Genomic DNA, 19,374 nt, shown 5'->3' with positions numbered 1-19,374 from the left:
GTAAATATTTTCTGGCATATTAGAAGTGATCAGGAATCTGGAAGAAATAAGATCACTTGCCAAAAAAGAAAGGGAAGCTTAATAGAGTGTATAGAGTCACGGTAAAGCCAAAACAGAATGTTTGAAGGGGACACAGGACTTGGATTTTCTGTTTTCATTTCTACATATTTTTCAGACCAGAACAAATTGAAAAATTATAATGGAAAAAATGTCTCTGAGGCGAGAGCTGTCATTGAGCTCCTCCAGGCAGAGGAAAAAACGGGGAGATGGTATGAGAATCAGACCCTGAAATACAGATTTAAAGTCTATCAAAACCACACTTGCTTTTGGAGGGAGAAAGCCGTATGATTTCATTATGTCACTGTAAAATGCTTTCCAAGCTGCTTTATCCACAAGCGGTATTGAAATCCACGCTACACATCCGAGCTTATTGTAGTCTATCCAGTGGACATCTATCTGCCCTTAGCCAGCTTCTCATTAAACTGATAGAGAAAAAATGGCTCTGTGTTGAGGATGATTTTCACTCAATTGATCAGTAAGTCAGTTAAGTTCTATGAAAAGATCCTGAGCCTGTGATGGAGGAATTCTTCCTTGGGGACAAGTCAGGAGGAACCTGGCTGTTCCAGGGATGATTGTTTTGTGACTATTTTCAAAACCCCTCCAGTTTCCTGCTGCAATACATGATTTGGACTCTGCATTCTTATTTTTTATTCTTTGTCTTTCTCAGTCACTGGGTCTGTACTTCTTCAAACACTCTCAACTTTCTGTTTCTTTTCTACCTCTTTCTCTATAACCTTTATAAATTTCTGTGCTTTTTTTCTTGAGTTTTCTCTTTACTCCTTTCTTCTTTTTATTTTTTAAAACTTTTTAGTTTATATTGGAGTCTAGCTGTTTAACAACATTGTGAAAGTTTCAGGTGAATGGCAGAGTGACTCAGCCATACATGTACGTGTATCCATTCTCCCCCAGACTCCCCTCCCACCCAGGCTGCCACATAACATTGAGCAGAGTTCGATGTGCTATACAGTAGGACCTTGTTGGTTATCCATTTAAAATATAGCAGTGTACACATGTCTATCCCAGACCCTGTAACTGTCCCTTCCCCGCACTCTTTCCCCAGTGGCAACCTTAAGTTCGTTCTCTTAAGTCTATGAGTCTGCCTCTCTTTTGTAAATAAGTTCGTTTGTACATTGACTGTCCCCTCTCTCCAACCTGCTTGGCTATTTTTTCTGCTTGCAAGAGCCACAGATACTCCTAGATCCTTTAACCCAGTCCTAGTAACAACGTATGCATCTCTCAATTGCCCCACTGGTGGAGACCAAGGCCAGCTTGGACAATTGGGGTCTACAGTGGAATTCATTAAAATCCCATGGTTAAACTCTTCTCTCCCTCTGAATGTTTTTGAAAAATGTGCTAACTAGTATTGGTATGTGTTCAGTTCAATTTATTAATGTTTAAGCTTGCTTTGTTTCTCTAATTGAGGTGCTAATGAAGGTTTTAGATGTAGTGAGGTAGCCTTGATATTTGTGAAACATACAAAATGCAGCACAGGGGTTCAATAAATTGTAACTATTCCTGTAAGACTCCAAAAGAGACTTCAAAATAATGAAAAGTGGAAAGCAAAATGTGTGAATAATCACCCTTTGAATAAGAGAATTTACTCTCATTGGTTGAATTTATGCAGGTCAGTGGATTAAAAATGTTAACAGGTGAATACATGTATTCAGTATATTCACTGTATTCAAACTGAGTTGTTACTGAAAATGTTACCTGCTTCTGTGTCCTCTAAGGAAGCATTTGGGATTCTCAAGTCTATCACTAACTGAGGGGCAACCAGGCCATCAGAGTCACTATTCATTCATTTCTTCATTCCTTCAGAAATGTGTATTGCATACCCTCTATGCACCAAGCAGACTGCAGGGTTCTGAGATAAGACACACATCAGGTCCTCAGGTCCTGCCAGGTTATTAGAAAGAGAGGTGTAATAATTGCATCTTACAGATAAGACAGGTATGCATGAGGGATGATGATGAATTGGCTGGGCAGAAGGAAATGGCAGCCCACTCCAGTATTCTTGCCTGGAGAATCCCAGGGACAGAGGAGCCTGGTGGGCTTCCGTCTACAGGGTCGCACAGAGTCAGACACGACTGATGCGATGTAGCAGCAGCACGGAGAAGGAGCTGTATCTTACGATGGTGTCAGAGGTATTGAAGATGGACCAGTGGGGTGAGGAGACACACAGGTGTGCATGAAAGCACCTTGAAGGAGAGGAGCATGGCGTGATGGAGAAGCACGTGGCACCACTGGGGCTGGAACATAGCAGGAGAGGAGGCTGATGGGGCTCCAGCATCCAGAATCCTGAGGATTTGCTGGGAAGATATCCTCTTTGAGGCAGCAGGAGCCTCTGAAGCAGATGAGTGGCCGTTTCAGACTTCCATAGCCAGAGGAGCATCATTCTGACAGCTGGTGGAGGATAAGTGGAGTGATACAGGATAATAGTTGCAGACTGGGACGTCATTACACTAGCGTAGGTCTGAACTGGTGGGGGCTTGGGGGTGGCTGTCAGTGCTGGGGGTGGAGAAGGGGAATTGGAAGAGAGATGTTTAGAAGGTGATGTGACTGATCAATGGCAGGGGTTGAGAGGATGGCAGTCAGAGGAGGAGGAGAACCTGGAACAACTCCCAGGCTTCTTGATCGACCAGATCCTGGGAGGTTAGCGAAGGGGAGAGAAGAGCAGTTTAGGACACGCCTTGTCTTAGGCTGATGGGGCGTTCGGGGAGCCTTGGCAGATAGGCAGTGAGTTTTCAGTTGGAGCTCGACAGTATCAATTTCCAAATCATAACTGAACAGAGCGAGGAGCGGGAGAGGTACTCAGCACACTGAAAAAGTTACAGTAGCTGTAAGTGAATTTCAGTTCCCCATCGTGACATTCCCTGTGAGGCTGAAGGGCAGACTGGGGACCGGGACACCCTGATTCTGCTATAACTTGGGGAGCCCTCTTAGGAAATAAATGTGCAATTGGAATACAAAATTAAGAACTTTGAAAAGCCCATGAGGAAAAGAGCAGAAATTTCATTAGCCCAAGGGGTATCCACCTCTGCTGAGACATGCTGTGGGCCCTAAAGACTTAGCCTGAGCTGTAATGAAGAGGTCCCAGCTTCAGGAAACACAAGGCAAGGCACCTGTCCCTTTTGCTCACAGCCAGCACCATCACCATCATAAAAGGCCACTTCTCTTCCCTGTAAGGCACCTGAGAGTCTCTGAATGCACAGATCACACTCCCAGGCTCCAGACCTGTGGATCTAAGGAGACGCAGGCACGTGGTAGTGACCACCAGTTCACATTTTTATGAGTGCCCCAAATCTGTCTTCAGATTAAAGATTGGAAACTCACATGAAACTGTCAGAATGGAGAGAGGCCCCAGTCCCCGCTGATCCTGCCCCCCTCATCTCTGTCCCCGCTGCTGTATGTCTAGAAAGCCTCACAGTCAATCCTGACATGGGGGCCAGAGTTGAGGATCACCCCTGCGGCCAGCGGTGGGTCCTTTCCAAACTCAGACTCAAGGAGGATCAGCCAAGCATGGCAGGTGTGCCCGGCAGGGCCTCTGCACCTGGGGAGCTGGGCACAGGGCTCAAGTTTGGGCCCGCTCTGAATGAGGGATGGCCCTCCAGGCAGCAATCACACCCTGGCAAAGGGGCCCAGGCAGAGCTCACCACCCGGGACCCCCGCAGTGCTCAGGAAACGGGGAGTGGCACCCAGTTCTGGGCACCTGAAGGCCCTTTTGTAGCAACAGTGCCCAGGTAGGAGTCTCCCTGACACTCTGACCCAGTTACAGCAGCTAGGCTCTATGGCACCGAGATAATGGGAGCCAGCTTTCAAGTAGGGGCAGGACCAGGGTGAGCCACACCTTTGCCTTCAGAGGAGCTGGAGGCATCTCTCGGCGTCCTTGGCTGCAGTAGCATCAGCAGATCATACGCACAGCCAGAAACAGGCCCGCAGTAGTCTCCTGTGAGAATGCACTCAGGTGCCTCCATAGGGTCCCTGAGAAGAAGCGAGTAGCTAATGACTGTCCCAAAGCGGGCAGCACCACAGCTGTTCCAGCTTCTCTGGGGGTTGTGGGTACTAGTTTCCCACTCTGGTTGCAGTTTTCCCTAAATTGCTTAATCCTCACTCTTAAGTCCTGGGGGCTTTGGGGGAGATGGAGTAAAGCATGGGATCCCTCGTAGGTGGAGCAGGGAGAGCATTCTAGGCCCCGTTCAATCACTCGACCCTATCTATTACCTGGATCTTCTAAACAGATGGGCACCTGGCCTTGCAGAAGCACAGCCCAAAATGCAAGCTGCTGATGTTAGGGGAAAAAAATAGCTTCTTTGCCCTCAGGGCACACCTGTCAGGAACAGCAAGGCGTGTGTGGGCATCCCAAGAGGGTGTTGTGGCTCTTAAGTGTGTTCAGAAGCTCAGAGCTATTTCAGAATGATGTGTGGCACAACAATAGCCCCCCAGATGCCTAAAAAGCCCACACATAGGACTAAAAACAAAATACCCAAGCTCCCATCTATATTAGAATAGTGGTGCTTGCTTACATAGATGACTTTCTTTTTTTTTGGCTTCATGGGGTCTTATTTGTGGCATGTGGAAGGGATCTAGTTCCCCAACCAGGGATCAAATCCAGGCCCCCTAAATTGGGAGCTCAGAGTCTTAGCCACTGGACCACCAGGGAAGTCCCAAGATGAGTTCTTTTAAAATGAACAGATGGAATCCCAAACAGTGTCTGAGGATAGGTTGTAGAATTGTTTATAAGTCATTAAATCTCCCCTCACCATCAACTCTCACCAAATCCTGCGGTTTCTCTCCTTCACCCACTGATGTTTTCCCTCTCACTCAGCCTGCCTCCCCACTCCTGTACACTTGTTCACACACTGCCAAACATGCCTCTCTTCTTTACCATGATTATGGGGAGATCATTTTAGGCACTGTCGTGAGTGAGGTTTCGGAGAACGGGAGTGGCAGTATTTTCATGTCTAACTGTCTGGGTTTAGCAGTGGTCACAGAAGTACAGAGAGGGTTACCTTGGTGAAAAACAGAAAAAACCTTGCAGTTACATAGATGATTTTCCCCTACTTTCTCCGGGGTACCACATTCCCTTTGAGCACATGTCTGCATGTGTAGAAATGGAGCTCTTCACAGGTGAGAGATCCTTTATTCCACCAGGTACCCGTCCTGTTGAGCTTCCCTGGTGGCTCAGTGGTGAAGAATCCACCTGCCAATGCAGGAGACACAGGTTTGATCCCTGGATTGGGCAGATCCCCTGGAGGAGGGCATGGCAACCCGCTGCAGTATTCTTGCCTGGAGAATCCCATGGACAGAGAAGCCTGGAGGGCTACAGTCCATGGGGTCTCAGGGTCGGACATGACTTAGCAACTAAGCAACAACTGTCCGGTTGACTTCAGGGAATCATGCATGAAACATTATCAGTTGAACTTGTCAGTTCAAGTGCGCTTGGACACTCGAAGGAAAATATCAAACTTCATGTTGGGTTATATTTATGGCCAAGGAAAGACACACAGGCATCAAACAAGAGTAAATGCCACTACATAAAGTGACCGTCAGTGGGGACACGCCACAAATCAGCTGGCATGTCAGTCTCAGGCAGCTGTGTTGGTACAAGCATGAGTGTTTCTACTTCGCTGAGAACATTTGAATGAAAATTAAATGATCTATACTGAAAAGACATTGTTTATTAGCTCCCGTGGAACCAGGATCACATGGGGCAGAGATGAATAAAGCTGGGTAAAGTCAATCATAAAGGGCTCCCTCTTTTAGAGGAGGACCTTGCACTCCTTAGATCAGAGCCTGAAAAATTCCGAAAGCTCTGATCTCTGGGACAATCTGCCTCTTCTTGGGAGCACGGGGACCAAAGGCTTCAGGTGATTCACTTCTCCCACGCCCGAGACTCAGTTCCCACCAGCACGAAGCTGAGCTGTGTGCTCTGTCCTCTGGCTGTAGTCTGCACTCCCCAATCCTGTGGAGAGCCTAACCATTGAATCATCAGAAGACATTATCATTTACAACAGAAAACGCTTTCTGAATGGGGCGCCAGGAAGAGTCAGAATAAAGATCCGTCCATCAGGCTTTATCAGACACTATATGCATTAAAAAAAGAACAGTGTGAAACACATGACTCCAAAGAAACCTTGGAAGCAATATTCAATATCTGTAAATCATCACTGATAGCTGCAGCCCACTCACCAGCCCATATTTAATGAAATCTCTCCATCGGGGGAGGATGACAGTGCTGGTCCTTGTTACGTATTCAACAGACAACAGTTACTTATTTATTTGATGTGCAATTAGGGGCGCTCTTATGTTCACTTAGATGCACAATTAGGAGCGCCGAGGGCTCCCCTCTGAGACATTAGGAGAAGGAACCAGAGTAAATGGTCTGCCCCTTCCCCCCAGAGCAGCCAATGCAGCTTCCTATGGTTCCTCCGAGCATTTCAGAATCGGGAGCATTAGCTCAGAGAACTGATGCATTGCTTGTCACCGCCCCAGATTAGTAAAGATTTTTGAACTGGATGAAACAATGAGACAGGAAGAGAAAATAATATTTACAGGAAATATTCCATTAACTGTGAACCAGCTCCCAGCTCACAGTCAGCCAGCCTGCTGAATTATTCAATGTGATAAGCATGCCTTTAAGTGCTTTGCCGACTTATTTTCAGCTTCTGTTTGGATACACTTGACTCATCCTTGGGCTGCTGAGCTCTCTGCTTTGGCAGGCCCTGGGCGGGTGCCTCCCTCATCCCGTTATCTGTACTCCCCTGGGAGACTGCACCCTGGGCTCCCCAGGGAGGAAGAGCTCCACGGAGTATGTTCAGCATTCCAAGCATTTTGCAGCCTTTGCTTTTTCAGTGTCTGATCAAAGGGCTCCTTTGTTGCCTCCTTCAGATCTCACTCAGCACTGAGTGGACCAGGAAGCGTTCAGTGCCTGTGGGTGACAGGTCCTGGCCACAGGTCACCAAGGGGAGCCAGCCTCAAAGCTGAGGAGTGGGCCTGCTGGAGGGATGCTGGGGTGCAGGGAAGAAGTGGGGGCAGAGAGTCACCAACATCTGCATCTTAGAATAACCCCCCAGGAAAGGAAAAAAGCAGTTGTATTCTAGGAAGACTGAGATGCTCTTCTCAAACCATCAGTGGTGCATACATTTATGTGCATGGTCGTATCTGACTCTTTGTGACCCCATGGACTATAGCCCCCCAGGCTCCTCTGTTCATGGAATTTTCCAGGCAAGAATACTGGAATGGGTTGCCGTTTTCTCCTCCAGGGTATCTTCCCAACCCAGGGATCGAACCCAAGTCTCCTATATCTCCTGTATTAGGCAGGCAGATTCTTTACCACTGCACCACCTGAGAAGACATCCTCTTCTCAAAGCATGTGAAATAGCATAGCTGAATTCTCTCCCTTTGGAACAGGAATCCCAGTCTCTCCTCTCATCCAAGAATTTCAGTCCCCTGAATGTGCTGAGCTGGAGCTTCAGAACTCCAGTAGAAGGTGTTGAATATGAAATCCTTCAGTAAAATGGTCCCAGAAATACCAATTGCCCGTCCTGAGCCAGTCCCTGAGGATGATACAGTGAACAAAAGAGAGGGGTCCCTGCCCTCACAGAGCTTAGGGTCTAGAGAAGAAGATGGTCAAAGCATTAGGTCTCTTAACGTAGAGTGTCAGAGCAGTGAACTGGACAAAGACAACCAACCAGTAAGGAAGAGGGGGAGGGTATGGAATGGTCAGGAGTGGTCTCGCCGAAGAGGTGATGTCTAAGTGCCTCTGCCCCAAGTGTTGCACATCCCCTGAGAAGCAGAGTCGGAGGTGGATTCTCTCATAGGAGAGGTACTGGGAAATGGTCTGCAGTTAACACCAAAGAACAAAGGGAAGCAGACAGGACCCGGCAGAGGGAGAACTGGAGCTGTGATGCAGCCTCAGGCAAAGCTGAGAAACTGCAACCAGCAGACCCATCACCTTAGCTCAGCATCAACCAATCACTAGATACAGGTGGCCCGCCAGGGTGGGGTCGCGACCTTGGGCAAGATTGGCTCTGCACAGCTGAGATTGTGCAGAGGTGATGAATCCTGCAGTCCTGAAGGAGATGCTGATCAGCGCAGTCGCTTTTACCGCGGTGGTTCCTCAAGTGTGGCCCTTGAACCAGCAGATCACTGCTACATGACCTGGGAACACGTGAGAACCACGTATTCCAGGTACCCATCTGACTCTGAAATTCAGAGGCTGGGGCGTGGCAGTGTGGGTTTTCATGAGTCCTCAGAAAAATTTGGAGACAGGCTATAGCGTTTGAGGATGGCTGCTCTACACACAGGTAACAGAAACTTTCTGTTGTTCAGCTTTGTTGTTAAGATAGTGTCATCTAAGTTAAAGTCAAATTCCTTCTTATAACAGATTTAAAAAGAGGTTTTATAAGCCAGTGGCCTCCATATCCACTTAAAGGCCCCAAATAAATCTCAAAATCTCAACCAAGAAGTAATTTGAGGACTATTAACTCACTTCAAGGGATTCAGAGTTGTGATAAACAGCTTATTTAACTTCTCTGTGCCTCTGTTTTTATGTCTGTGAAATGGAGGCTCTAAAACATGAGCAGTAGTCCAATTACCTTCAACGTGAATATGTTTACATCTCAAAGAGTTGCCTATTCCCCACGATAAAAGTGCTGTTGCCCTTGACATAGCAAATATTGTTACAGTCTCTTTTATGCTGAACACAAGAGGCAGGATCACCATGAAAAGCAAACAGCGTCTCTTTGTTAAGATGATTGATTTTTTTCTTGGTCACTGGATCTGAGAACCCAGGGTCCCTTGGTTCCCACAGGTTCCTCTGGAGGCCATTTCAAAGCCTGGTCCTGAGTTAAACCCTCCCCCTCACCAACTTGTATTCTTGTTGGAACTGTCTCCATAATACTCGTGCTAATGTCAGACTGTCCCTTTTGAACATGATGTCTATGAGCAGAAAATAAAAGCATGCACCCATCCAGGTGGGTGATCTTCAAGAGCTATAAGGTGAGTCATTTCTCTGGAAAGATACAGGAGGACAGGAATGCAGTTCTCCTCTTAAAAATGTTTTGTTTTTGTTTTTGGCTGCGCTGGGTCTTTGTGGCTGCACGCAGGCTTTCTCTAGTTGTGGCAATCAGGGGCTATTCTAGTCACAGTGCACAGGCTCTCATTGAGGTGGCTTCTCTTGCTGTGGAGCACAGGCTCAGTAGTTCTGGTTCACAGGCTTAGCTGCCTTGCAGCTAAGTGTGGGAACTTCCCATGTCCCCTGTACTGGCAGGTAAATTCTTCACCACTGGACCAGTGCAATTCAGGGAGGTCCCAATGCAATTCTTACTTTAGGAGAAGCAGATCCAAATCTCTCGTGGGTTGACCTGCTTAGAGGTACCTCTTGGGTGAAGAACTCACCCAAGTGCTATCTGATTACCAGGGTAACTCTCCAGGCCTGGCATTACCCTTCGGGTGTTCTGTTCCTGCTCCCACCTCCTACTGTTATTTTCTGATGGCAAGATGTCCAATCTGGTGGTCAAGGCCCCTCATTTCTAGACCTAGGTCTCCAAGCTCAGTTGCATCCCTGGGCCTCAGTTGCCTATCAACAAGGCAGCAGCTGCAGATGATGGGGAATCTTGAGGTCAAGAGAAGCAGGAAACAAGAAATGAGGGAGAGGAATGAAGCTAGGGGTAAGCTTGCTGTAAAGCCAGAAGGGAGTCAGTCCTTCATGGAAGGAAGAGTGTAGTGGTAGAGAGAGAGAGAACGCCAGTTTCTAAGTGGGTAAATCCCTGTCTGTCTCTGACTATTGTCCAGATTCACTGAAACCCCAGCTAGATCCAAGCAGATGACCAGAAATAGTTTCCCACCCTGCGCCCGCCCCAGCTGAGCATCTGTCCCTCATGTGGGGCGTGAGGTCTCCCGGAGCTCATTCACCACCCGTGGCCGAGCATCATCTTCTTATTAAGCAGCAGCACGTGTCAAGCACTAGGATCACTATATACACAGCCACGTTGATAGTGGGGAGGGTGGGGAGTAGGGGTCAGACTCTACACTCTGTATTTATAGTGAAGGTTGTCAGTCATGTCCAACTCTTTCCGACCCGATGGACTATACAGTCCATGGAATTCTCCAGGCCAGAATACTGGACCGGGTAGCCTTTCCCTTCTCCAGGCGATCTTCCCAACCCCCAGGAGATTGAACCCAGGTCTCCCGCGTTGCAGGCAGATTCTTTACCAACTGAGTCACAAGGGAAGCCCAAGAATACTGGAGTGGGTAGCCTATCCCTTCTCCAGTGGATCTTCCTGACCCAGGAATCAAACTGGGGTCTCCTGCATTACAGGCAGATTCTTTACCAATTGAACTATCTGTGTTTATAACATCCAAATAAACACCCAGCCAGACAGGCCAGTAGCCCTCTTGAGATTGCCGAACTTCTAGATAACTGGCAGAAGTAGACTCCTGCTACCCAAGGTGCCCCATAGACCTTGGTGTAATCTGAAGACGATAACGAAAACCAAAGGCTGTTGTTGGATCTCTGTCTTTGGTAGAGGCATCTCCAGTAGCCCCACCCACTCCAAAGGGAGCCCTGAACCAGTAGTGACTTAGGACCTGGCTGGGTTTCTCTCGCTTAAGAACCAAAGACTTGGCCAGGCTAACAAGAACATCGATGACTTGGGACTCAAAAGACACATTTCTTCTATCTCCCACTGTTCTTTTAAAAAATATTCTTCCCTAGATGGAAAGGCAAGCAGTGCATGACTTTTCTGACCTCCCAGGTAATACAGAGTCACTTTAAATAGCAAAGTTAATTTTATTAAGAAATGAGATAGGGAGTTTGGGATGGACATGTACACACTGCTATACCTAAAATGAATAACGAACAAGGACCTACTGTCTAGCATATGGAACTCTGCTTAGTGTTATGTAGCAGCCTGGATAGGAGGGGAGGTTGAGGGGGAATGTATACAGGTGTATGTATGGGTGAGTCCCTGATAATTTCAGGTAAACAATGTTAACCACTGGACTACCAGGTGAACAGCATGTTCACCTGAAACTGTGACAGCATTGTTTGTTAATTGGCTGTACCCCAGTATAAAATAAAAAGTTTAAACTGAAAACAAAAGAAATGAGAGTGCCCAATCCTTGATAACAGCCAAAGCCCCCAGCTTGATGTAACATTAAATCTCGTCCCCTCTCCCAGCTGGGCAACCTCCATCTCTCCATACCTCCTCTGATGGCAGCTAGCAGCCCACTCCTCATTGCTTAGATGTGAGCAGGGGTCAAGTGGCAATCTCAGCTTCAGCCTTTAACTTTAGGAGACGCCTGTCAAGTTCTCCAGGCAACGTTGGGGGCTGGGAGGGATGGTATGTGTGTATGTGTGTTGCTCAGTCATGTCTGACTCATTGCGACCCCATGGACTTGTAGCCCGCCAGACTCCTCTGAGATGGATTATCATAAAGTCCTGGCTAGTACATCGCTGTTGGATCCTGCAACTCTGGTTGTGCAGTGGTGTCATCACCTACCGATAACATAATTCCTGACCAACTGTGCTAAGACCTGGGGCAACCCCACAGAGCCCTAGCCAGTGAACCCAAAGACAATCCCAGCACGCAGGTCTTTCCAGCATTTGCGGCAGATGTTTCTGATGCTACATGGGTTTTTGAAAGATTCCTCACCAATCTTGAGAATCATTCTAGAAAGTGTGCATGCATGCCAAGATGCTTTAGTCATGTCCGACTCTGTGACTCCATGGACTGTAGCCTACCAGGCTCCTCTGTCCATGGGATTCTCCAGGCAAGAATACTGAAGTGGGTTGACTTGCCCTCCTTCAGGGGGTTCTCCTGACCCAGGGATCAAGCATGTGTCTCTTAACATCTACCTGCATTGGCAGGCAGGTTCTTTACCCACTAGCATCACCAAATTTGGCCTGTGGGTTACCCCCACCCCGAGTGGACCCAGCTTCCTCATTATGAGTGTTTCTGTTCCAACCTTTTATCAAGAGGTTGAAGAATCAAAGGGGTTCTGGGTGCCCATCTCTCCAGGCCTCCCCGGACCGTAAGCCAGCTGCTAGCCCTGCCTGTAGCAAGGATCAGGAGCTACAGCTGAAGGAATGGCCTCTGTGTGGCCGTGCACAGGTGTATATCTTTAACCACATCATGGAGCTGATGCTTGGAGCTGTGGGGGTTGAGAAACAGGTCCCTGGCCAGATTTCATACATGGTAGTGTCAGAAAACACCCCTAGAGATACCTCAGTTACGACAGCACAAAGCAGTCGGGCTGGGGGAGGTCACTTGTCATCTGCAGAGCCCACCCCAGCAGACGTGAAAGGAAAGCCCTATAGAAGGACCATCAGAGCAGGGGGAGTCGGAAGCTGCCTGTGGAAAAGGGACAGTCCTGGGATTAGGGGGCCTTATCCTGGACTGCTGGCTCCTTTAAGTAATTAATTTCACTGAGTTTTAACCAAAGAGCATCTTCTGTTTTATGGTTCATGGAGAGTAGGATTTACCAGTCAGATCAGTGGAAAGGCCTAAGGAGCTCCTGGTTACCCCCTTTTCTACACAACCCCCCAAGCCCTAGTCACCCAGAAACCTACTTTCCTGTCTCTCTGGCCTTGCCTGTGCCAGACATGTTGTATAAATGGAACCAGAATCTGTGGCTTCTTTCACTTAGAATAATCTGTTCAAGGTTCATCCCTGTTGTAGCATGAATCAGAACTTCATTCCTTCTCATGGCTGAATAAGTTTCCATCATTTTCTGTTTACTTCAGCATTTTCTGCTCTAACACAGCAAACGCATATACACAAATGGTGCCTTGGGTCTTCATACTTATAGTGTTCCCTGATAAGGGGGTAGAGCTTTGCCCCAGTTTCCTTCTGGTACCCACTCAGCTGTCACTTCAGCAATGCCTTCCCTGACTGCTTTATAAACAGTGACAACCCCTGCCCTACCCCTGATGCTTGTCCGCAAACCTGCTACCCTCTAATGTCCTCCGTATAGTTCTCTGATTTATTTTCCTACCTCACAGAAATGTGCGGAGACTATTGTTGGTGTTTTCTTTGCCACATGCCCACTGGTATCGCAGTGCCTGACCCAAGGTAGAAAATAGTGGTTAAATGAAAAAAAGGCAGACAGAGCGGAATATCTCTGCTATCTGCTAGCATGTTGTGAGCCACCTCCATATACATGTGTATAGTGGTCTCAGAGAAAGAAGGATAAATAGCATAGCTTCTATAAGGAAGGTTTGGAGGAAAAGACCAGACATCTGTAAGGAAAGGGAGGGAGTCAGGAGAGCTTTTAACAGCTTAGACTTGTTGATGGAAAAACAAAAAGCATAACATTTCCCTACCAGTCCATCTAGAGCAGCGGTCCCCAGCCTTTTTGGCACCAGGGAACAGTTTCATGGAAGACAATTTTTCCATGCACTGGGGTGAGGTGGGGGATGGTATGGGGATGATTCAAGAGCGTTACATTTATTGTGCACTGTATTTCTATTATTATACCATCAACTCCACCTCAGGTCATCAGGCATTATATCCCAGAGATTGGGGACTCGTGCTCTAGACTGTCTCTTGATTTTATTTTTTGTCTCTTGGAGCAAAAAGGACTCAAATTACTACTAGTCACTAGATGTCAAAAGTGAATCTCTGGAGGATGGCAGGCCATTGAATCACTCAGCTGGATGCCTTTTCTTGCTTAGAAGCAGGAAATGTCATGCTGAGAAACCCTGCTTGTCAGATCCAGTACCCTTTGCCTTGTCGTGGCTCTCAGCTAGTTTCTGCTGAACCCCACAATACTTAGGAAGCTCTGTGAGGTTTTTTCCTTCTTAATGAGCATGATTCAGAGGGGAATCCCCGGGTGATCTTCCTGAAGTGTGAACCTGTTTCATACTAAACCCTAGCACAGCCTGAACACTGTCAAGCTCTCACTCCCGCACCTGGGGGCTCATTGGCCGAGCCTGGAGGTGGGGCTGGGGGACTTTACTGGAGGGTTCAGCCTGCTCCAGGTCATGCCTAGCAAAGAGCCTTCCACCTGTCTAGCCAGAATGGGTTGTGAGGGGTCACTCCAGGTCTGGACTCAAGAGGATTCCAGCTTGAGCTTCTGAGCTCCTGGAGACCTACTCACTTTGGAACTGACTTGAATTCAGACAGAGCTACCAGAAGGAAGAGCTATAGCTCCTGGGTTGCAGCTCCCAGGCTGGGCCCCCTGCTACTTCCCCATTGCCATTTTCCATATGGTTTAGAAAAGTATCAAACCATACTTTTATGGTTCAAGGGCTGGTGGTTCCTCATGGCATGGAGGTTATCTGAATTTTGAGCAGATAGGGGTTCAAATACCAACTCCCATCATTTATGATCTGTGTGACTTGGAGAAAGTGACCTAAACTCTCTGAACTCTGGTTGCCATAATAACCTACCTTATAGAGTTCTTCATTCACTTATTCACTTAACAATTGCTGAGTACCTAATATGCCCTGAAGTACTGTGCTATGTGCTGGGAAAATACCTTCAACAAGCCTAGAGTCTAGTAGAAAAGACATTTGAGTAAAAAAAAGACATTTTATGACGCAGGATGAGAACTGGCTTGACAGAGGGAGATGAATGAATATCAAGGAGAACCAGCCCAGCTGAGGGCTGGGACGTCTTGGGGGGAGGGGAGGGGAACAGCCCTCATGAAACAAATGTAGTTTAGGGCAGGCTGCAGAGAAGTGCCCGTTTCCTCTCCTGCCCTCACGGCTCCTCTCCCAAATTCACAGTTCCCACACCGACCTGACCATTTCAGGATTCCCCTAGGGAAACGGGAACCAGGGCAGAGCTTGAAATAGAAGCGGCCCTTCTGGAAAGAGAGAAATTCTAGAATTGGAATCCTTACCACTTCTCCTTAAAACATCCCCTTGTCTCTTCTTTTTGGGAAGGCTAAGTTGTGGAGCAGATACAGAACTGCTTAGTAAGACGGACCGGAGAGAAAGAGAGGGAAATCACCGAAGTCAGCCAGGGCACCAGCTGCAGAGATGGCGGCTCAACCCCAGCCTCCCCACCCCTCCTGGCTGCACTGCCATCACAGAGCAGCTGGCAGGACTGCTGAGTGTTCTCGGCAGCAGTCTGAGCCAGCCATCCCATGCCTGCCCTGGCCCCAAGCGTGCCCGGCCCCCGTGCTCCCTAGGACACTTTCCAACCAGGAGAGCCTGGAGCTCACACCTGCACTCTGGGCGGTCCCCACAGAAACCAGGGTCTGCCAGGCCTTCCCCTCCCCAGAAGAATGGGCCAGCCCTTGAAACACTGGCTGGTTTAAAGTACATGCCAACTGCTCTTAAGTGAGTATTTCCAAAGAGCCTTTGCTGGTTGATTAACATTTTAAAATTTTGTTTTACAGATAACACTAGAGTATTGTCATTTTCTTTTAAGCTTGATTATCCAGGCTTTTAATTATGAGTGTTTACTTTTATTTATGTAAAGCTGGTTATCATCCTATCCAATATTCTACCCCATCTCCCAAGGATTCAGGTAGCCCCTATCAGGGAAATCAGATCTCACTGTGATGCAACACCTCTGGGCAGGGCTTCCAGGCATAAAAGAACTCTTAAGTAAGTAAGTAAAGTCATTCAGTCGTGTCTGACTCTTTGTGACCCCGTGGACTGCAGCCCACCAGGCTCCTCAGTCCATGGGGTTCTCCAGGCAAGAATACTGGAGTGGGTTGCCATTTCCTTCTCCAGGGGATCTTCCCGACCAAGGGATTGAACCCGGGTCTCCCACATTGGAGGCAGATGCTTTAACCTCTGAGCCAACTCTTAACTGCCAACTATATCCCCAAAAAACAACTTTTTTAAAATAAGAGTTACCCAAAGTCTGTCCTCCAAAGGTTTAAAAAAAAAGAAAAAAAAAAAAAAACCCTTAACAGCCATCCAAGAAAAGATCTTTGCCATTGCAAGTGGTTCCCATTAAAATTCCCCACCCAAGATGGACTTAGTACTTTGCAGGCCAATTCCATCTTTGAAGCATCCCATTCACAGAAGACATAGCAGATGTGATTAGCCTTGAATGGTTTTGTAAAAAGTATTTATTTAGTTATTTGACTGCTCTGGGTCCTAATTGTGGCCTGTGGGATCTAGTTCCTTAACGAGGAATTGAACCCGGGCCCCTTGTCTTGGGAGCGCAGAGTCTCCCAAGGAAGAGGTCCCTTGGACCACCAAGGAAGTCCCAAGCCTTGAAGTTTTTGTTTTTTTTAAAGAAAAGCCTGGCATGCAGAGAAGTGAAGCCACACCAAACTGAGCCCCCATGCTCACTGCTGGAAAAAAGCAAAGTTCGACTCAGGTAAAATGAGTTACCTGGCCAGAAACTCCTGGCCAGTTTCTCCCTTCGGACACTAACCTGCATCCATCCTCCCAGAGGCACGTTGAAGAGGGAAGAAATTCCATCAGGAGGCCAAGGATAAGGAAGGAAAAATGCTTTCAGCTTCTCTTGAAAGTTTTTACATTTGCCAAAGCTTTATGGTCAGGTCTCCCTGAGAAAAAGCCAAAATACACACAAGAAAATGATACAGAGAGATGCCCCTCAAGGAGAGAAATAAAAGGAAATTGCATCCAGTGGGGACAAATAAAATGGCCTGTTTTCTCCGTGGACCTCTTAAGTATCTGCGGATCTTCTTTCTCTCTCTGCCCCTAGTAACGACTCTGAAGCCAAAGGAAGCTAAAAGGTTTTTGATGGGTTAAAAAGAGGCCGTCCGTTAAAGGGTCAGGGCCTGGTGCTCCGGACGTCTGTCTCTGAATTAACCAAATCAGTTGAGAGCTCCTGTAGTCTGACACTGAGGAATCAGCCAGAGGAACATCTTGTTTCCATTAGGTCCAGCGGTGCTGAAAAATTAGCTATCGTTTTCTTGGCTGGGTATCTGGCCCTCTCGGGAGAAGATGGAGGCCAGGGAGCCCTCTATCAATGCTGGTCCTGAGGACACCCTCACAACCACTCTGTGAGCTAGTAACGTGGGGACAGAGTTTGCCTGTCTTGGAGGCCATGGTTTGGATTCCAGTCTGGCCCATTCCATGTGAATACTACTGAGCTGTATCATAGGAGGCTATTTCCTCTCAGGGTGAATGTTGTAAGATTAAAAGTCATAGCAGGCGTAATTCCCTGGTGGTCCAGTAGTTAGGACTCCATGCTTTCACTGCAGGGGGCACAGGTGTTCAATCTCTGGTTGAGGAGCTAAGATCCCACAAGGTGTGTGATACCCCCAAAAAATATCAGCAGGAAAATGGTCAAAACTGACTCTGGTCAAAATTGTGGTAGACCCAGGAACTGACTGGATAAGAACTGGAAGCAAAGAACCTGAAGAGAATACATCAAAAACCAACTCAAGCAGATGCAGGAGAACCTGGGTTAGACTTATCCTTGTGTGGTGAAAAATTCAATGAACAAAAAACATTTTTTAAAATGCCCATGGCACCATATTAGCCATCTTTTAAAAAAGAATTTCACAAACCTGTACTTTGGGCTATGTGTTCAAAGTAATGAGAACTATATTTTTTACATGAAAAGTAATACTGTCCTGTGAGTGATGGCAGAAGGAGAACATAATGGCTGATATTTAAGTGCTAACTACATACCTAGCTCCGTATGCAGCACTTAGTATGTATTAGTTCCTTGATACAGAATCGCTATGAAAACAAAACTTATGTTGTTGGTAGTCTTATTTCAAAGATGATAAAAGAAAAACAAATTTTATTGCCAAGGATAAACAGCCAACAAGTTATAGACAGTGCAACTTTGAAAACCATGCTTTTAGTCAGTGAAATAGTTAGCTCCCTTATCTGCATGTCCCACATCTGTGGATTCAACCAACTGCAGATTGAAAATATTCAGAAATAATTTTTAAACTCCAGAAGGTTCCAAAAGCAAAACCTGGATTTGCTGCATGCCAGCAACTAGTTACATAGCATTTATATTCAGTTCAGTTCAGTCGCTCAGTTGTGTCTGACTCTTTGCGACCCCATGAATCACAGCACGCCAGGCCTCCCTGTCCATCACCAACTCCTGGAGTTCACTCAAACTCATGTGCATCGAGTCGGTGATGCCATCCAGCCATCTCATCCTCTGTTGTCCCCTTCTCCTGCCCCCAACCGCTCCCAGGATCAGGGTCTTTTCCAATGAGTCAACTCTTCGCATGAGGTGGCCAAAGTACTGGAGTTTCAGCTTTAGCATCAGTCTTCCAATGAACACCCAGGACTGATCTCCTTTAGAATGGACTGGTTGGATCTCCTTGCTGTCCAAGGGACTCTCAAGAGTCTTCTCCAACACCACAGTTCAAAAGCATCAATTCTACAGCGCTCAGCTTTCTTCACAGTCCAGCTCTCACATCCATACATGACCACTGGAAAAACCATAGCCTTGACTAGATGGACCTTTATTGGCAAAGTAATGTCTGTGCTTTTCAATATGCTATCTAGGTTGGTCATAACTTTCCTTCCAAGGAGTAAGCGTCTTTTAATTTCATGGCTGCAATCACCATCTGCAGTGATTTTGGTTATATTTATATTAGGTTATTGTAAATAACTTGGGGATGATTTACAGTATACAGAGGATGTGCCTGGGGTTTATGCAAATATCACTCCATTTTATATAATGGACTTGAGCATCCTCAGATTTTAGTATCCAAGGAAGGTCCTAGAATGAAGCTCCTGAGGATACCCAGGGTCAACTGTTTCCCATAAATAGGAAATGTTTAAAACAAGTGACTTTATTTTTAAATTCCAAAGAGTAGCTGGGTGGCATTTCAAGGATTTATAGTCCTGACCTTCACTCGATGCTTTGGATGCAGAAGGCCCACACACATGCCCCTCCTTTGGTAAGGGAAGGCAGAAAAGGAAGCCAAGATAAAGAGGGACTTACAGAGTCAGGACTGGCACTGAGGCCTCCTGACTTCCAAGTCAGAGTTCTCATCCCTAAAAATGATGAACCAAAACCAGGGAGTCTCAGTAATGCTCATGAATATTGATTCTGAGACAAAAGTGCAAGACATATTTCATAAATTGGTGCGGTGCCTCCATGGAGTTGTTTTTTGTTTTTGTTTTTTAATACTATTTATTTTGGTTGCACTGGCTCTTCATTGCTGCGCAGGCTTTCTCTAGTTTCGGCAAGCAGGGGCTACTCTTTGTTGCAATGCATGGGCTTCTCATTGCAGAGGTCTTTGCTGTTGTAAAACACAGGCTCTGGCCACACGGGCTTAGTTGCCTCTGCAGCATGTGGAATCTTCCCAGACCAAGGATCAAACCCGTGCCCCCTGCATTGGCAGGCGGATTCTTTACCACTGGACCACCAGGGAAGTCCCTGCCTAGAACAAAAGCCT

At 47.0% G+C, this 19,374-nt stretch overlaps 1 protein-coding gene across 1 annotated transcript in view; it reads left to right on the top strand.

The window, feature by feature from the left end:
• Nucleotides 1-19,374, top strand: part of FRMD4A (FERM domain containing 4A) — a 325,528-nt gene that overhangs the window by 228,648 nt on the left and 77,506 nt on the right. The gene's annotated exons all lie outside the window — the stretch shown is intronic.

The sequence above is a fragment of the Budorcas taxicolor genome, chromosome 13 (assembly GCF_023091745.1).
Source record: "Budorcas taxicolor isolate Tak-1 chromosome 13, Takin1.1, whole genome shotgun sequence".
Lineage (NCBI taxonomy): Eukaryota > Metazoa > Chordata > Mammalia > Artiodactyla > Bovidae > Budorcas > Budorcas taxicolor.
The sequence above is the reverse complement of the archived record's forward strand: the minus strand, read 5'-3'. Positions and strand labels throughout refer to the sequence as shown.